The sequence below is a fragment of the Oryctolagus cuniculus genome, chromosome 18 (assembly GCF_051225735.1).
Source record: "Oryctolagus cuniculus isolate XC-2025 breed Fujian yellow rabbit chromosome 18, ASM5122573v1, whole genome shotgun sequence".
NCBI classification, from domain to species: Eukaryota; Metazoa; Chordata; class Mammalia; order Lagomorpha; family Leporidae; genus Oryctolagus; species Oryctolagus cuniculus.
In genome coordinates this window covers 34,520,957-34,539,531 of record NC_142884.1, presented here as the reverse complement: position 1 = coordinate 34,539,531, position 18,575 = coordinate 34,520,957, and positions in this window count along the sequence as shown.

The window sequence follows — 18,575 nt, the reverse complement described above, 5'->3', positions numbered from 1 at the left end:
ATATTTCTTTCTGTAAACATGACATTGGATGCATTTGCCGAACAGGAAGATTGTGCTTTTCTCCAAAACCACTGTCACGGTGGTTTTTTGGTAAAATTTCACCCTGATACTACAACATTTTGTCCAGATACTCTGGATGAAAACAAAACTATCTGGTGTGTTGTGGCTATCTCAATCCCAGATCTTGCTACAGCCTCTGTGTGTGTTTGTGTTTTCTGGACATTCTCTATGGACTTTACGGTTTTGAATGCATTTAGGCAGTTAAGTTTTTCTTTTTATCTGGCAAACGCTTATTGGTTCCACCTGGAGTCAATATCTCCACACAATCGAGTTTTCTAGGAAGAATGCTCCAGAAACCTGAGAAAACATGATATTTCTTTCTGTAAACATGACATTGGATGCATTTGCCAAACAGGAAGATTGTGCTTTTCACCAAAACCACTTTCACGGTGATTTTTTGGTTAAATTTCACCCGAAATCCACAACAATTTGTCCAGATACTCCTGGATGAAAACAAAACTATCTGGTGTGTTGTGGCTATCTCAATCCCAGATCTTGCTACAGCCTCTGTGTGTGTTTGTGTTTTCTGGACATTCTCTATGTACTTAACGGTTTTGAATGCATTTTAGCAGGACCCTTTTTGTTTTTAGCTGCCAAACGCTAATTGGTTCCACCTGGAGTCAAATCCTCCACACATTCGAGTTTTCTAGGAAGAAAGCTCCAGAAACCTGAGAAAACATGATATTTCTTTCTGTAAACATGACATTGGATGCATTTGCCGAACAGGAAGATTGTGCTTTTCTCCAAAACCACTTTCTCTGTGACTTTTGGTTAAATTATACTTCAAAACTACAACAATTTGTCCAGATACTCCTGGATGAAAACAAAAGTATCTGGTGTGTTGTGGCTATCTCAATCCCAGATCTTGCTATAGCCTCTGAGTGTGTTTGTTTTTTCTGGACATTCTCTATGGACTTTACGGTTTTGAATGCATTTTAGCAGGACCCTTTTTGTTTTCTGCTGGCAAATGCTAATTGGTTCCACCTGGAGTCAATATCTCCACACATTCGAGTTTTCTAGGAAGAATGCTCCAGAAACCTGAGAAAACATGATATTTCTTTCTGTAAACATGACATTGGATGCATTTGCCGAACAGGAAGATTGTGCTTTTCTCCAAAACCACTGTCACGGTGATTTTTGTTTAAATTTCACCCGAAATCCACAACAATTTGTCCAGATAGTCTGGATGAAAACAAAACTATCTGGTGTGTTGTGGCTATCTCAATCACAGATCTTGCTATAGCCTCTGTGTTTGTTTGTGTTTTCTGGACATTCTCTATGGACTTTACGGTTTTGAATGCATTTGAGCAGGACCCTTTTTGTTTTCTGCTGGCAGACACTCATTGGTACCACATGGGGTCAAATCCTCCACACATTCGAGTTTTCTAGGAAGAAAGCTCCAGAAACCTGATAAAACATGATATTTGTATTTGTAAACATGACACTGGATTCAGTCGCTGAACAGAAAGATTGTGCTTTTCTCCAAAACCACTTTCACTGTGATTTTTTGGTTAAATATCACTTCAAAACTACAATAATTTCTCCAGATACTCTTAGATGAAAACAAAAGTATCTGGTGATTTGTAGCTATCTCAATCCCAGATATTGCTATAGCCTCTGTGTGTGTTTGTGTTTTCTGGACATTCTCTATGGACTTTACGGTTTTGCATGCATTTTAGCAGGACCCTTTTTGTTTTCTGCTGGCAAACGCTAATTGGTTCCACCTGGAGTAAAATACTCCACACATTCGAGTTTTCCAGGAAGAAAGCTTCAGAAACCTGAGAAAACATGATATTTCTTTCTGTAAACATGATATTGGATGCATTTGCTGTACAGGAAGATTGTGCTTTTCTCCAAAACCACTTTCACGGTGATTTTTGGTTAAATTTCACCCGAAATGCACAATAATTTTCCAGATACTCCTGGATGAAAACAAAACTATCTGGTGTGTTGTGGCTATCTCAATCCCAGATCTTGCTACAGCCTCTGTGTGTGTTTGTGTTTTCTGGACATTCTCTATGGACTTTACGGTTTTGAATGCATTTTAGCAGGACCCTTTTTGTTTTCTGCTGGCAAACGCTAATTGGTTCCACCTGGAGTCAAATCCTCCACACATTCGAGTTTTCTAGGAAGAAAGCTTCAGAAACCTGAGAAAACATGATATTTCTTTCTGTAAACATGACATTGGATGCATTTGCCGAACAGGAAGATTGTGCTTTTCTCCAAAACCACTTTCACGGTGATTTTTTGGTAAAATTTCACCCTGATACTACAACATTTTGTCCAGATACTCTGGATGAAAACAAAACTATCTGGTGTGTTGTGGCTATCTCAATCCCAGATCTTGCTATAGCCTCTGTGTTTGTGTTTTCTGGACATTCTCTATGGACTTTACGGTTTTGAATGCATTTAGGCATTTAAGTTTTTGTTTTTAGCTGGCAAACGCTAATTGGTTCCACCTGGAGTCAAATCCTCCACACATTCGAGTTTTCTAGGAAGAAAGCTCCAGAAACCTGAGAAAACATGATATTTCTTTCTGTAAACATGACATTGGATGCATTTGCAGAACAGGAAGATTGTGCTTTTCTCCAATACCGCTTTCACTGTGATTTTTTGGTGAAATTTCACACGAAATCCACAACAATTTGTCCAGATACTCCTGGATGAAAACAAAAGTATCTGGTGTGTTGTGGCTATCTCAATCCCAGATCTTGCTATAGCCTCTGAGTGTGTTTGTGTTTTCTGGACATTCTCTATGGACTTAACGGTTTTGAATGCATTTTAGCAGGACCCTTTTTGTTTTCTGCTGGCAAACGCTAATTGGTTCCACCTGGAGTCAAATCCTCCACACATTCGAGTTTTCTAGGAAGAATGCTCCAGAAACCTGAGAAAACAGGATATTTCTTTCTGTAAACATGACATTGGATGCATTTGCCAAACAGGAAGATTGTGCTTTTCTCCAAAACCACTTTCACTGTGATTTCTTGGTAAAATTTCACCTGATACTACAACATTTTGTCCAGATACTCTGGATGAAAACAAAACTATCTGGTGTGTTGTGGCTATCTCAATCCCAGATCTTGCTACAGCCTCTGTGTTTGTTTGTGTTTTCTGGACATTCTCTATGGACTTTACGGTGTTGAATGCATTTAGGCATTTAAGTTTTTGTTTTTAGCTGCCAAACGCTAATTGGTTCCACCTGGAGTCAAATCCTCCACACATTCGAGTTTTCTACCAAGAAAGCTCAAGAAACCTGAGAAAACATGATATTTCTTTCTGAAAACATGCCATTGGATGCATTTGACGAACAGGAAGATTGTGCTTTTCTCCAAAACCACTTTCACTGTGATTTTTTGGTTAAATTTCACCCGAAATCCACAACAATTTGTCCAGATACTCCTCGATGAAAACAAAACTATCTGGTGTGTTGTGGCTATCTCAATCCCAGATCTTGCTACAGCCTCTGTGTGTGTTTGTGTTTTCTGGATATTCTCTATGGACTTTAAGGTTTTGCATGCATTTTAGCAGGACCCTTTTTGTTTTCTGCTGGCAAACGCTAATTGGTTCCACCTGGAGTAAAATACTCCACACATTCGAGTTTTCCAGAAAGAAAGCTTCAGAAACCTGAGAAAACATGATATTTCTTTCTGTAAACATGACATTGGATGCATTTGCTGTACAGGAAGATTGTGCTTTTCTCCAAAACCACTTTCACGGTGATTTTTGGTAAAATTTCACCCTGATACTAAACATTTTGTCCAGATACTCCTGGATGAAAACAAAACTATCTGATGTGTTGTGGCTATCTCAAGCCCAGATCTTGCTACAGCCTCTGTGTGTGTTTGTGTTTTCTGGACATTCTCTATGGACTTTAAGATTTTGCATGCATTTTAGCAGGACCCTTTTTGTTTTCTGCTGGCAAACGCTAATTGGTTCCACCTGGAGTCAAATCCTCCACACATTCGAGTTTTCTAGGAAGAAAGCTCCAGAAACCTGAGAAAACATGATATTTCTTTCTGTAAACATGACATTGGATGCATTTGCAGAACAGGAAGATTGTGCTTTTCTCCAATACCGCTTTCACTGTGATTTTTTGGTGAAATTTCACACGAAATCCACAACAATTTGTCCAGATACTCCTGGATGAAAACAAAAGTATCTGGTGTGTTGTGGCTATCTCAATCCCAGATCTTGCTATAGCCTCTGAGTGTGTTTGTGTTTTCTGGACATTCTCTATGGACTTAACGGTTTTGAATGCATTTTAGCAGGACCCTTTTTGTTTTCTGCTGGCAAACGCTAATTGGTTCCACCTGGAGTCAAATCCTCCACACATTCGAGTTTTCTAGGAAGAATGCTCCAGAAACCTGAGAAAACAGGATATTTCTTTCTGTAAACATGACATTGGATGCATTTGCCAAACAGGAAGATTGTGCTTTTCTCCAAAACCACTTTCACTGTGATTTCTTGGTAAAATTTCACCTGATACTACAACATTTTGTCCAGATACTCTGGATGAAAACAAAACTATCTGGTGTGTTGTGGCTATCTCAATCCCAGATCTTGCTACAGCCTCTGTGTTTGTTTGTGTTTTCTGGACATTCTCTATGGACTTTACGGTGTTGAATGCATTTAGGCATTTAAGTTTTTGTTTTTAGCTGCCAAACGCTAATTGGTTCCACCTGGAGTCAAATCCTCCACACATTCGAGTTTTCTACCAAGAAAGCTCCAGAAACCTGAAAAAACATGATATTTCTTTCTGTAAACATGCCATTGGATGCATTTGACGAACAGGAAGATTGTGCTTTTCTCCAAAACCACTTTCACTGTGATTTTTTGGTTAAATTTCACCCGAAATCCACAACAATTTGTCCAGATACTCCTCGATGAAAACAAAACTATCTGGTGTGTTGTGGCTATCTCAATCCCAGATCTTGCTACAGCCTCTGTGTGTGTTTGTGTTTTCTGGATATTCTCTATGGACTTTAAGGTTTTGCATGCATTTTAGCAGGACCCTTTTTGTTTTCTGCTGGCAAACGCTAATTGGTTCCACCTGGAGTAAAATACTCCACACATTCGAGTTTTCCAGAAAGAAAGCTTCAGAAACCTGAGAAAACATGATATTTCTTTCTGTAAACATGACATTGGATGCATTTGCTGTACAGGAAGATTGTGCTTTTCTCCAAAACCACTTTCACGGTGATTTTTGGTAAAATTTCACCCTGATACTAAACATTTTGTCCAGATACTCCTGGATGAAAACAAAACTATCTGATGTGTTGTGGCTATCTCAAGCCCAGATCTTGCTACAGCCTCTGTGTGTGTTTGTGTTTTCTGGACATTCTCTATGGACTTTAAGATTTTGCATGCATTTTAGCAGGACCCTTTTTGTTTTCTGCTGGCAAACGCTAATTGGTTCCACCTGGAGTCAAATCCTCCACACATTCGAGTTTTCTAGGAAGAAAGCTCCAGAAACCTGAGAAAACATGATATTTCTTTCTGTAAACATGACATTGGATGCATTTGCAGAACAGGAAGATTGTGCTTTTCTCCAATACCGCTTTCACTGTGATTTTTTGGTTAAATTTCACCCGAAATCCACAACAATTTGTCAATTTACACCTGGATGAAAAGAAAACTATCTGGTGTGTTGTGGCTATCTCAATCCCAGATCTTGCTACAGCCTCTGTGTGTGTTTGTCTTTTCTGGACATTCTCTATGGACTTAACGGTTTTGAATGCATTTTAGCAGGACCCTTTTTGTTTTCTGCTGGCAAACGCTAATTGGTTCCACCTGGAGTCAAATCCTCCACACATTCGAGTTTTCTAGGAAGAAAGCTCCAGAAACCTGAGAAAACATGATATTTCTTTCTGTAAACATGACATTGGATGCATTTGCCGAACAGGAAGATTGTGCTTTTCTCCAAAACCACTTTCTCTGTGACTTTTGGTTAAATTATACTTCAAAACTACAACAATTTGTCCAGATACTCCTGGATGAAAACAAAAGTATCTGGTGTGTTGTGGCTATCTCAATCCCAGATCTTGCTATAGCCTCTGAGTGTGTTTGTTTTTTCTGGACATTCTCTATGGACTTTACGGTTTTGAATGCATTTTAGCAGGACCCTTTTTGTTTTCTGCTGGCAAATGCTAATTGGTTCCACCTGGAGTCAATATCTCCACACATTCGAATTTTCTAGGAAGAATGCTCCAGAAACCTGAGAAAACATGATATTTCTTTCTGTAAACATGACATTGGATGCATTTGCCGAACAGGAAGATTGTGCTTTTCTCCAAAACCACTGTCACGGTGATTTTTGTTTAAATTTCACCCGAAATCCACAACAATTTGTCCAGATAGTCTGGATGAAAACAAAACTATCTGGTGTGTTGTGGCTATCTCAATCACAGATCTTGCTATAGCCTCTGTGTTTGTTTGTGTTTTCTGGACATTCTCTATGGACTTTACGGTTTTGAATGCATTTGAGCAGGACCCTTTTTGTTTTCTGCTGGCAGACACTCATTGGTACCACATGGGGTCAAATCCTCCACACATTCGAGTTTTCTAGGAAGAAAGCTCCAGAAACCTGATAAAACATGATATTTGTATTTGTAAACATGACACTGGATTCAGTCGCTGAACAGAAAGATTGTGCTTTTCTCCAAAACCACTTTCACTGTGATTTTTTGGTTAAATATCACTTCAAAACTACAATAATTTCTCCAGATACTCTTAGATGAAAACAAAAGTATCTGGTGTGTTGTGGCTATCTCAATCCCAGATATTGCTATAGCCTCTGTGTGTGTTTGTGTTTTCTGGACATTCTCTATGGACTTTACGGTTTTGCATGCATTTTAGCAGGACCCTTTTTGTTTTCTGCTGGCAAACGCTAATTGGTTCCACCTGGAGTAAAATACTCCACACATTCGAGTTTTCCAGGAAGAAAGCTTCAGAAACCTGAGAAAACATGATATTCCTTTCTGTAAACATGACATTGGATGCATTTGCTGTACAGGAAGATTGTGCTTTTCTCCAAAACCACTTTCACGGTGATTTTTGGTTAAATTTCACCAGAAATGCACAATAATTTGTCCAGATACTCCTGGATGAAAACAAAACTATCTGGTGTGTTGTGGCTATCTCAATCCCAGATCTTGCTACAGCCTCTGTGTGTTTGTGTTTTCTGGACATTCTCTATGGACTTTACGGTGTTGAATGCATTTTAGCAGGACCCTTTTTGTTTTCTGCTGGCAAACGCTAATTGGTTCCACCTGGAGTCAAATCCTCCACACATTCGAGTTTTCTAGGAAGAAAGCTTCAGAAACCTGAGAAAACATGATATTTCTTTCTGTAAACATGACATTGGATGCATTTGCCGAACAGGAAGATTGTGCTTTTCTCCAAAACCACTTTCACGGTGATTTTTTGGTAAAATTTCACCCTGATACTACAACATTTTGTCCAGATACTCTGGATGAAAACAAAACTATCTGGTGTGTTGTGGCTATCTCAATCCCAGATCTTGCTATAGCCTCTGTGTTTGTGTTTTCTGGACATTCTCTATGGACTTTACGGTTTTGAATGCATTTAGGCATTTAAGTTTTTGTTTTTAGCTGCCAAACGCTAATTGGTTCCACCTGGATTCAAATCCTCCACACATTCGAGTTTTCTAGGAAGAAAGCTCCAGAAACCTGATAAAACATGATATTTCTTTCTGTAAACATGACATTGGATGCATTGGCAGAACAGGAAGATTGTGCTTTTCTCCAATACCGCTTTCACTGTGATTTTTTGGTGAAATTTCACACGAAATCCACAACAATTTGTCCAGATACTCCTGGATGAAAACAAAAGTATCTGGTGTGTTGTGGCTATCTCAATCCCAGATCTTGCTATAGCCTCTGAGTGTGTTTGTGTTTTCTGGACATTCTCTATGGACTTAACGGTTTTGAATGCATTTTAGCAGGACCCTTTTTGTTTTCTGCTGGCAAACGCTAATTGGTTCCACTTGGAGTCAAATCCTCCACACATTCGAGTTTTCTAGGAAGAATGCTCCAGAAACCTGAGAAAACAGGATATTTCTTTCTGTAAACATGACATTGGATGCATTTGCCAAACAGGAAGATTGTGCTTTTCTCCAAAACCATTTTCACTGTGATTTCTTGGTAAAATTTCAGCTGATACTACAACATTTTGTCCAGATACTCTGGATGAAAACAAAACTATCTGGTGTGTTGTGGCTATCTCAATCCCAGATCTTGCTACAGCCTCTGTGTTTGTTTGTGTTTTCTGGACATTCTCTATGGACTTTACGGTGTTGAATGCATTTAGGCATTTAAGTTTTTGTTTTTAGCTGCCAAACGCTAATTGGTTCCACCTGGAGTCAAATCCTCCACACATTCGAGTTTTCTACCAAGAAAGCTCCAGAAACCTGAAAAAACATGATATTTCTTTCTGTAAACATGCCATTGGATGCATTTGACGAACAGGAAGATTGTGCTTTTCTCCAAAACCACTTTCACTGTGATTTTTTGGTTAAATTTCACCCGAAATCCACAACAATTTGTCCAGATACTCCTCGATGAAAACAAAACTATCTGGTGTGTTGTGGCTATCTCAATCCCAGATCTTGCTACAGCCTCTGTGTGTGTTTGTGTTTTCTGGATATTCTCTATGGACTTTAAGGTTTTGCATGCATTTTAGCAGGACCCTTTTTGTTTTCTGCTGGCAAACGCTAATTGGTTCCACCTGGAGTAAAATACTCCACACATTCGAGTTTTCCAGAAAGAAAGCTTCAGAAACCTGAGAAAACATGATATTTCTTTCTGTAAACATGACATTGGATGCATTTGCCCAACAGGAAGATTGTGCTTTTCTCCAAAACCACTTTCACGGTGATTTTTGTAAAATTTCACCCTGATACTAAACATTTTGTCCAGATACTCCTGGATGAAAACAAAACTATCTGATGTGTTGTGGCTATCTCAAGCCCAGATCTTGCTACAGCCTCTGTGTGTGTTTGTGTTTTCTGGACATTCTCTATGGACTTTAAGATTTTGCATGCATTTTAGCAGGACCCTTTTTGTTTTCTGCTGGCAAACGCTAATTGGTTCCACCTGGAGTCAAATCCTCCACACATTCGAGTTTTCTAGGAAGAAAGCTCCACAAACCTGAGAAAACACGATATTTCTTTCTGTAAACATGACATTGGATGCATTTGCAGAACAGGAAGATTGTGCTTTTCTCCAATACCGCTTTCACTGTGATTTTTTGGTTAAATTTCACCCGAAATCCACAACAATTTGTCAATTTACACCTGGATGAAAACAAAACTATCTGGTGTGTTGTGGCTATCTCAATCCCAGATCTTGCTACAGCCTCTGTGTGTGTTTGTCTTTTCTGGACATTCTCTATGGACTTAACGGTTTTGAATGCATTTTAGCAGGACCCTTTTTGTTTTCTGCTGGCAAACGCTAATTGGTTCCACCTGGAGTCAAATCCTCCACACATTCGAGTTTTCTAGGAAGAAAGCTCCAGAAACCTGAGAAAACATGATATTTCTTTCTGTAAACATGACATTGGATGCATTTGCCCAACAGGAAGAGTGTGCTTTTCTCCAAAACCACTTTCTCTGTGATTTTTTGGTTAAATTATACTTCAAAATTACAACAATTTGTCCAGATACTCCTGGATGAAAACAAAAGTATCTGGTGTGTTGTGGCTATCTCAATCCCAGATCTTGCTATAGCCTCTGAGTGTGTTTGTGTTTTCTGGACATTCTCTATGGACTTTATGGTTTTGAATGCATTTTAGCAGGACCCTTTTTGTTTTCTGCTGGCAAACGCTAATTGATTTCACCTGTAGTCAATATCTCCACACATTCGAGTTTTCTAGGAGGAATGCTCCAGAAACCTGAGAAAACATGATATTTCTTTCTGTAAACATGACATTGGATGCATTTGCCGAACAGGAAGATTGTGCTTTTCTCCAAAGCCACTTTCACGGTGATTTTTTGGTAAAATTTCACCCTGATACTACAACATTTTGTCCAGATACTCTGGATGAAAACAAAACTATCCGGTGTGTTGTGGCTATCTCAATCCCAGATCTTGCTATAGCCTCTGTGTTTGTTTGTGTTTTCTGGACATTCTCTATGGACTTTACGGTTTTGAATGCATTTAGGCATTTAAGTTTTTGTTTTTAGCTGGCAAACGCTTATTGGTTCCACCTGGAGTCAAATCCTCCACACATTCGAGTTTTCTAGGAAGAAAGCTCCAGAAACCTGAGAAAACATGATATTTCTTTCTGTAAACATGATATTGGATGCATTTGCAGAACAGGAAGATTGTGCTTTTCTCCAATACCGCTTTCACTGTGATTTTTTGGTTAAATTTCACCCGAAATCCACAACAATTTGTCAATTTACACCTCAATGAAAACAAAACTATCTGGTGTGTTGTGGCTATCTCAATCCCAGATCTTGCTACAGCCTCTGTGTGTGTTTGTGTTTTCTGGACATTCTCTATGGACTTAACGGTTTTGAATGCATTTTAGCAGGACCCTTTTTGTTTTCTGCTGGCAAACGCTAATTGGTTCCACCTGGAGTCAAATCCTCCACACATTCGAGTTTTCTAGGAAGAAAGCTCCAGAAACCTGAGAAAACATGATATTTCTTTCTGTAAACATGACATTGGATGCATATGCCGAACAGGAAGAGTGTGCTTTTCTCCAAAACCACTTTCTCTGTGATTTTTTGGTTAAATTATACTTCAAAATTACAACAATTTGTCCAGATACTCCTGGATGAAAACAAAAGTATCTGGTGTGTTGTGGCTATCTCAATCCCAGATCTTGCTATAGCCTCTGAGTGTGTTTGTGTTTTCTGGACATTCTCTATGGACTTTATGGTTTTGAATGCATTTTAGCAGGACCCTTTTTGTTTTCTGCTGGCAAACGCTAATTGATTTCACCTGTAGTCAATATCTCCACACATTCGAGTTTTCTAGGAAGAATGCTCCAGAAACCTGAGAAAACATGATATTTCTTTCTGTAAACATGACATTGGATGCATTTGCCGAACAGGAAGATTGTGCTTTTCTCCAAAACCACTTTCACGGTGATTTTTTGGTAAAATTTCACCCTGATACTACAACATTTTGTCCAGATACTCTGGATGAAAACAAAACTATCCGGTGTGTTGTGGCTATCTCAATCCCAGATCTTGCTATAGCCTCTGTGTTTGTTTGTGTTTTCTGGACATTCTCTATGGACTTTACGGTTTTGAATGCATTTAGGCATTTAAGTTTTTGTTTTTAGCTGGCAAACGCTTATTGGTTCCACCTGGAGTCAAATCCTCCACACATTCGAGTTTTCTAGGAAGAAAGCTCCAGAAACCTGAGAAAACATGATATTTCTTTCTGTAAACATGATATTGGATGCATTTGCAGAACAGGAAGATTGTGCTTTTCTCCAATACCGCTTTCACTGTGATTTTTTGGTTAAATTTCACCCGAAATCCACAACAATTTGTCAATTTACACCTCAATGAAAACAAAACTATCTGGTGTGTTGTGGCTATCTCAATCCCAGATCTTGCTACAGCCTCTGTGTGTGTTTGTGTTTTCTGGACATTCTCTATGGACTTTACGGTTTTGAATGCATTTTAGCAGGACCCTTTTTGTTTTCTGCTGGCAAACGCTAATTGGTTCCACCTGGAGTCAAATCCTCCACACATTCGAGTTTTCTAGGAAGAAAGCTCCAGAAACCTGAGAAAACATGATATTTCTTTCTGTAAACATGACATTGGATGCATTTGCCCAACAGGAAGATTGTGCTTTTCTCCAATACCGCTTTCACTGTGATTTTTTGGTTAAATTTCACCCGAAATCCACAACAATTTGTCAATTTACACCTGGATGAAAACAAAACTATCTGGTGTGTTGTGGCTATCTCAATCCCAGATCTTGCTACAGCCTCTGTGTGTGTTTGTGTTTTCTGGACATTCTCTATGGACTTTACGGTTTTGAATGCATTTTAGGAGGACCCTTTTTGTTTTCTGCTGGCAAACGCTAATTGGTTCCACCTGGAGTCAAATCCTCCACACATTCGAGTTTTCTAGGAAGAAAGCTCCAGAAACCTGAGAAAACATGATATTTCTTTCTGTAAACATGACATTGGATGCATTTGCCCAACAGGAAGATTGTGCTTTTCTCCAAAACCACTTTCACGGTGATTTTTGTAAAATTTCACCCTGATACTAAACATTTTGTCCAGATACTCCTGGATGAAAACAAAACTATCTGATGTGTTGTGGCTATCTCAAGCCCAGATCTTGCTACAGCCTCTGTGTGTGTTTGTGTTTTCTGGACATTCTCTATGGACTTTAAGATTTTGCATGCATTTTAGCAGGACCCTTTTTGTTTTCTGCTGGCAAACGCTAATTGGTTCCACCTGGAGTCAATTCCTCCACACATTCGAGTTTTCTAGGAAGAAAGCTCCAGAAACCTGAGAAAACATGATATTTCTTTCTGTAAACATGACATTGGATGCATTTGCAGAACAGGAAGATTGTGCTTTTCTCCAATACCGCTTTCACTGTGATTTTTTGGTTAAATTTCACCCGAAATCCACAACAATTTGTCAATTTACACCTGGATGAAAACAAAACTATCTGGTGTGTTGTGGCTATCTCAATCCCAGATCTTGCTACAGCCTCTGTGTGTGTTTGTCTTTTCTGGACATTCTCTATGGACTTAACGGTTTTGAATGCATTTTAGCAGGACCCTTTTTGTTTTCTGCTGGCAAACGCTAATTGGTTCCACCTGGAGTCAAATCCTCCACACATTCGAGTTTTCTAGGAAGAAAGCTCCAGAAACCTGAGAAAACATGATATTTCTTTCTGTAAACATGACATTGGATGCATATGCCGAACAGGAAGAGTGTGCTTTTCTCCAAAACCACTTTCTCTGTGATTTTTTGGTTAAATTATACTTCAAAATTACAACAATTTGTCCAGATACTCCTGGATGAAAACAAAAGTATCTGGTGTGTTGTGGCTATCTCAATCCCAGATCTTGCTATAGCCTCTGAGTGTGTTTGTGTTTTCTGGACATTCTCTATGGACTTTATGGTTTTGAATGCATTTTAGCAGGACCCTTTTTGTTTTCTGCTGGCAAACGCTAATTGATTTCACCTGTAGTCAATATCTCCACACATTCGAGTTTTCTAGGAGGAATGCTCCAGAAACCTGAGAAAACATGATATTTCTTTCTGTAAACATGACATTGGATGCATTTGCCGAACAGGAAGATTGTGCTTTTCTCCAAAGCCACTTTCACGGTGATTTTTTGGTAAAATTTCACCCTGATACTACAACATTTTGTCCAGATACTCTGGATGAAAACAAAACTATCCGGTGTGTTGTGGCTATCTCAATCCCAGATCTTGCTATAGCCTCTGTGTTTGTTTGTGTTTTCTGGACATTCTCTATGGACTTTACGGTTTTGAATGCATTTAGGCATTTAAGTTTTTGTTTTTAGCTGGCAAACGCTTATTGGTTCCACCTGGAGTCAAATCCTCCACACATTCGAGTTTTCTAGGAAGAAAGCTCCAGAAACCTGAGAAAACATGATATTTCTTTCTGTAAACATGATATTGGATGCATTTGCAGAACAGGAAGATTGTGCTTTTCTCCAATACCGCTTTCACTGTGATTTTTTGGTTAAATTTCACCCGAAATCCACAACAATTTGTCAATTTACACCTCAATGAAAACAAAACTATCTGGTGTGTTGTGGCTATCTCAATCCCAGATCTTGCTACAGCCTCTGTGTGTGTTTGTGTTTTCTGGACATTCTCTATGGACTTAACGGTTTTGAATGCATTTTAGCAGGACCCTTTTTGTTTTCTGCTGGCAAACGCTAATTGGTTCCACCTGGAGTCAAATCCTCCACACATTCGAGTTTTCTAGGAAGAAAGCTCCAGAAACCTGAGAAAACATGATATTTCTTTCTGTAAACATGACATTGGATGCATATGCCGAACAGGAAGAGTGTGCTTTTCTCCAAAACCACTTTCTCTGTGATTTTTTGGTTAAATTATACTTCAAAATTACAACAATTTGTCCAGATACTCCTGGATGAAAACAAAAGTATCTGGTGTGTTGTGGCTATCTCAATCCCAGATCTTGCTATAGCCTCTGAGTGTGTTTGTGTTTTCTGGACATTCTCTATGGACTTTATGGTTTTGAATGCATTTTAGCAGGACCCTTTTTGTTTTCTGCTGGCAAACGCTAATTGATTTCACCTGTAGTCAATATCTCCACACATTCGAGTTTTCTAGGAAGAATGCTCCAGAAACCTGAGAAAACATGATATTTCTTTCTGTAAACATGACATTGGATGCATTTGCCGAACAGGAAGATTGTGCTTTTCTCCAAAACCACTTTCACGGTGATTTTTTGGTAAAATTTCACCCTGATACTACAACATTTTGTCCAGATACTCTGGATGAAAACAAAACTATCCGGTGTGTTGTGGCTATCTCAATCCCAGATCTTGCTATAGCCTCTGTGTTTGTTTGTGTTTTCTGGACATTCTCTATGGACTTTACGGTTTTGAATGCATTTAGGCATTTAAGTTTTTGTTTTTAGCTGGCAAACGCTTATTGGTTCCACCTGGAGTCAAATCCTCCACACATTCGAGTTTTCTAGGAAGAAAGCTCCAGAAACCTGAGAAAACATGATATTTCTTTCTGTAAACATGATATTGGATGCATTTGCAGAACAGGAAGATTGTGCTTTTCTCCAATACCGCTTTCACTGTGATTTTTTGGTTAAATTTCACCCGAAATCCACAACAATTTGTCAATTTACACCTCAATGAAAACAAAACTATCTGGTGTGTTGTGGCTATCTCAATCCCAGATCTTGCTACAGCCTCTGTGTGTGTTTGTGTTTTCTGGACATTCTCTATGGACTTTACGGTTTTGAATGCATTTTAGCAGGACCCTTTTTGTTTTCTGCTGGCAAACGCTAATTGGTTCCACCTGGAGTCAAATCCTCCACACATTCGAGTTTTCTAGGAAGAAAGCTCCAGAAACCTGAGAAAACATGATATTTCTTTCTGTAAACATGACATTGGATGCATTTGCCCAACAGGAAGATTGTGCTTTTCTCCAATACCGCTTTCACTGTGATTTTTTGGTTAAATTTCACCCGAAATCCACAACAATTTGTCAATTTACACCTGGATGAAAACAAAACTATCTGGTGTGTTGTGGCTATCTCAATCCCAGATCTTGCTACAGCCTCTGTGTGTGTTTGTGTTTTCTGGACATTCTCTATGGACTTTACGGTTTTGAATGCATTTTAGGAGGACCCTTTTTGTTTTCTGCTGGCAAACGCTAATTGGTTCCACCTGGAGTCAAATCCTCCACACATTCGAGTTTTCTAGGAAGAAAGCTCCAGAAACCTGAGAAAACATGATATTTCTTTCTGTAAACATGACATTGGATGCATTTGCCCAACAGGAAGATTGTGCTTTTCTCCAAAACCACTTTCACGGTGATTTTTGTAAAATTTCACCCTGATACTAAACATTTTGTCCAGATACTCCTGGATGAAAACAAAACTATCTGATGTGTTGTGGCTATCTCAAGCCCAGATCTTGCTACAGCCTCTGTGTGTGTTTGTGTTTTCTGGACATTCTCTATGGACTTTAAGATTTTGCATGCATTTTAGCAGGACCCTTTTTGTTTTCTGCTGGCAAACGCTAATTGGTTCCACCTGGAGTCAATTCCTCCACACATTCGAGTTTTCTAGGAAGAAAGCTCCAGAAACCTGAGAAAACATGATATTTCTTTCTGTAAACATGACATTGGATGCATTTGCAGAACAGGAAGATTGTGCTTTTCTCCAATACCGCTTTCACTGTGATTTTTTGGTTAAATTTCACCCGAAATCCACAACAATTTGTCAATTTACACCTGGATGAAAACAAAACTATCTGGTGTGTTGTGGCTATCTCAATCCCAGATCTTGCTACAGCCTCTGTGTGTGTTTGTCTTTTCTGGACATTCTCTATGGACTTAACGGTTTTGAATGCATTTTAGCAGGACCCTTTTTGTTTTCTGCTGGCAAACGCTAATTGGTTCCACCTGGAGTCAAATCCTCCACACATTCGAGTTTTCTAGGAAGAAAGCTCCAGAAACCTGAGAAAACATGATATTTCTTTCTGTAAACATGACATTGGATGCATATGCCGAACAGGAAGAGTGTGCTTTTCTCCAAAACCACTTTCTCTGTGATTTTTTGGTTAAATTATACTTCAAAATTACAACAATTTGTCCAGATACTCCTGGATGAAAACAAAAGTATCTGGTGTGTTGTGGCTATCTCAATCCCAGATCTTGCTATAGCCTCTGAGTGTGTTTGTGTTTTCTGGACATTCTCTATGGACTTTATGGTTTTGAATGCATTTTAGCAGGACCCTTTTTGTTTTCTGCTGGCAAACGCTAATTGATTTCACCTGTAGTCAATATCTCCACACATTCGAGTTTTCTAGGAGGAATGCTCCAGAAACCTGAGAAAACATGATATTTCTTTCTGTAAACATGACATTGGATGCATTTGCCGAACAGGAAGATTGTGCTTTTCTCCAAAACCACTTTCACGGTGATTTTTTGGTAAAATTTCACCCTGATACTACAACATTTTGTCCAGATACTCTGGATGAAAACAAAACTATCCGGTGTGTTGTGGCTATCTCAATCCCAGATCTTGCTATAGCCTCTGTGTTTGTTTGTGTTTTCTGGACATTCTCTATGGACTTTACGGTTTTGAATGCATTTAGGCATTTAAGTTTTTGTTTTTAGCTGGCAAACGCTTATTGGTTCCACCTGGAGTCAAATCCTCCACACATTCGAGTTTTCTAGGAAGAAAGCTCCAGAAACCTGAGAAAACATGATATTTCTTTCTGTAAACATGATATTGGATGCATTTGCAGAACAGGAAGATTGTGCTTTTCTCCAATACCGCTTTCACTGTGATTTTTTGGTTAAATTTCACCCGAAATCCACAACAATTTGTCAATTTACACCTCAATGAAAACAAAACTATCTGGTGTGTTGTGGCTATCTCAATCCCAGATCTTGCTACAGCCTCTGTGTGTGTTTGTGTTTTCTGGACATTCTCTATGGACTTAACGGTTTTGAATGCATTTTAGCAGGACCCTTTTTGTTTTCTGCTGGCAAACGCTAATTGGTTCCAGCTGGAGTCAAATCCTCCACACATTCGAGTTTTCTAGGAAGAAAGCTCCAGAAACCTGAGAAAACATGATATTTCTTTCTGTAAACATGACATTGGATGCATTTGCCCAACAGGAAGATTGTGCTTTTCTCCAATACCGCTTTCACTGTGATTTTTTGGTTAAATTTCACCCGAAATCCACAACAATTTGTCAATTTACACCTGGATGAAAACAAAACTATCTGGTGTGTTGTGGCTATCTCAATCCCAGATCTTGCTACAGCCTCTGTGTGTGTTTGTGTTTTCTGGACATTCTCTATGGACTTTACGGTTTTGAATGCATTTTAGGAGGACCCTTTTTGTTTTCTGCTGGCAAACGCTAATTGGTTCCACCTGGAGTCAAATCCTCCACACATTCGAGTTTTCTAGGAAGAAAGCTCCAGAAACCTGAGAAAACATGATATTTCTTTCTGTAAACATGACATTGGATGCATTTGCCCAACAGGAAGATTGTGCTTTTCTCCAAAACGACTTTCTCTGTGATTTTTTGGTTAAATTATACTTCAAAACTACAACAATTTGTCCAGATACTCCTGGATGAAAACAAAAGTATCTGGTGTGTTGTGGCTATCTCAATCCCAGATCTTGCTATAGCCTCTGAGTGTGTTTGTGTTTTCTGGACATTCTCTATGGACTTTACGGTTTTGAATGCATTTTAGCAGGACCCTTTTTGTTTTCTGCTGGCAAACGCTAATTGGTTCCACCTGGAGTCAAATCCTCCACACATTGGAGTTTTCTAGGAAGAATGCTCTAGAAACCTGAGAAAACATGATATTTCTTTCTGTAAACATGACATTGGATGCATTTGCCGAACAGGAAGATTGTGCTTTTCTCCAAAGCCACTTTCTCTGTGATTTTTTGGTAAAATTTCACCCTGATACTACAACATTTTGTCCAGATACTCTGGATGAAAACAAAACTATCTGGTGTGTTGTGGCTATCTCAAACCCAGATCTTGCTATAGCCTCTGTGTGTGTTTGTGTTTTCTGGACATTCTCTATGGACTTTACGGTTTTGAATGCACTTTAGCAGGACCCTTTTTGTTTTCTGCTGGCAAACGCTAATTGGTTCCACCTGGAGTCAAATCCTCCACACATTCGAGTTTTCTAGGAAGAAAGCTCCAGAAACCTGAGAAAACATGATATTTCTTTCTGTAAACATGACATTGGATGCATTTGCCGAACAGGAAGATTGTGCTTTTCTCCAATACCGC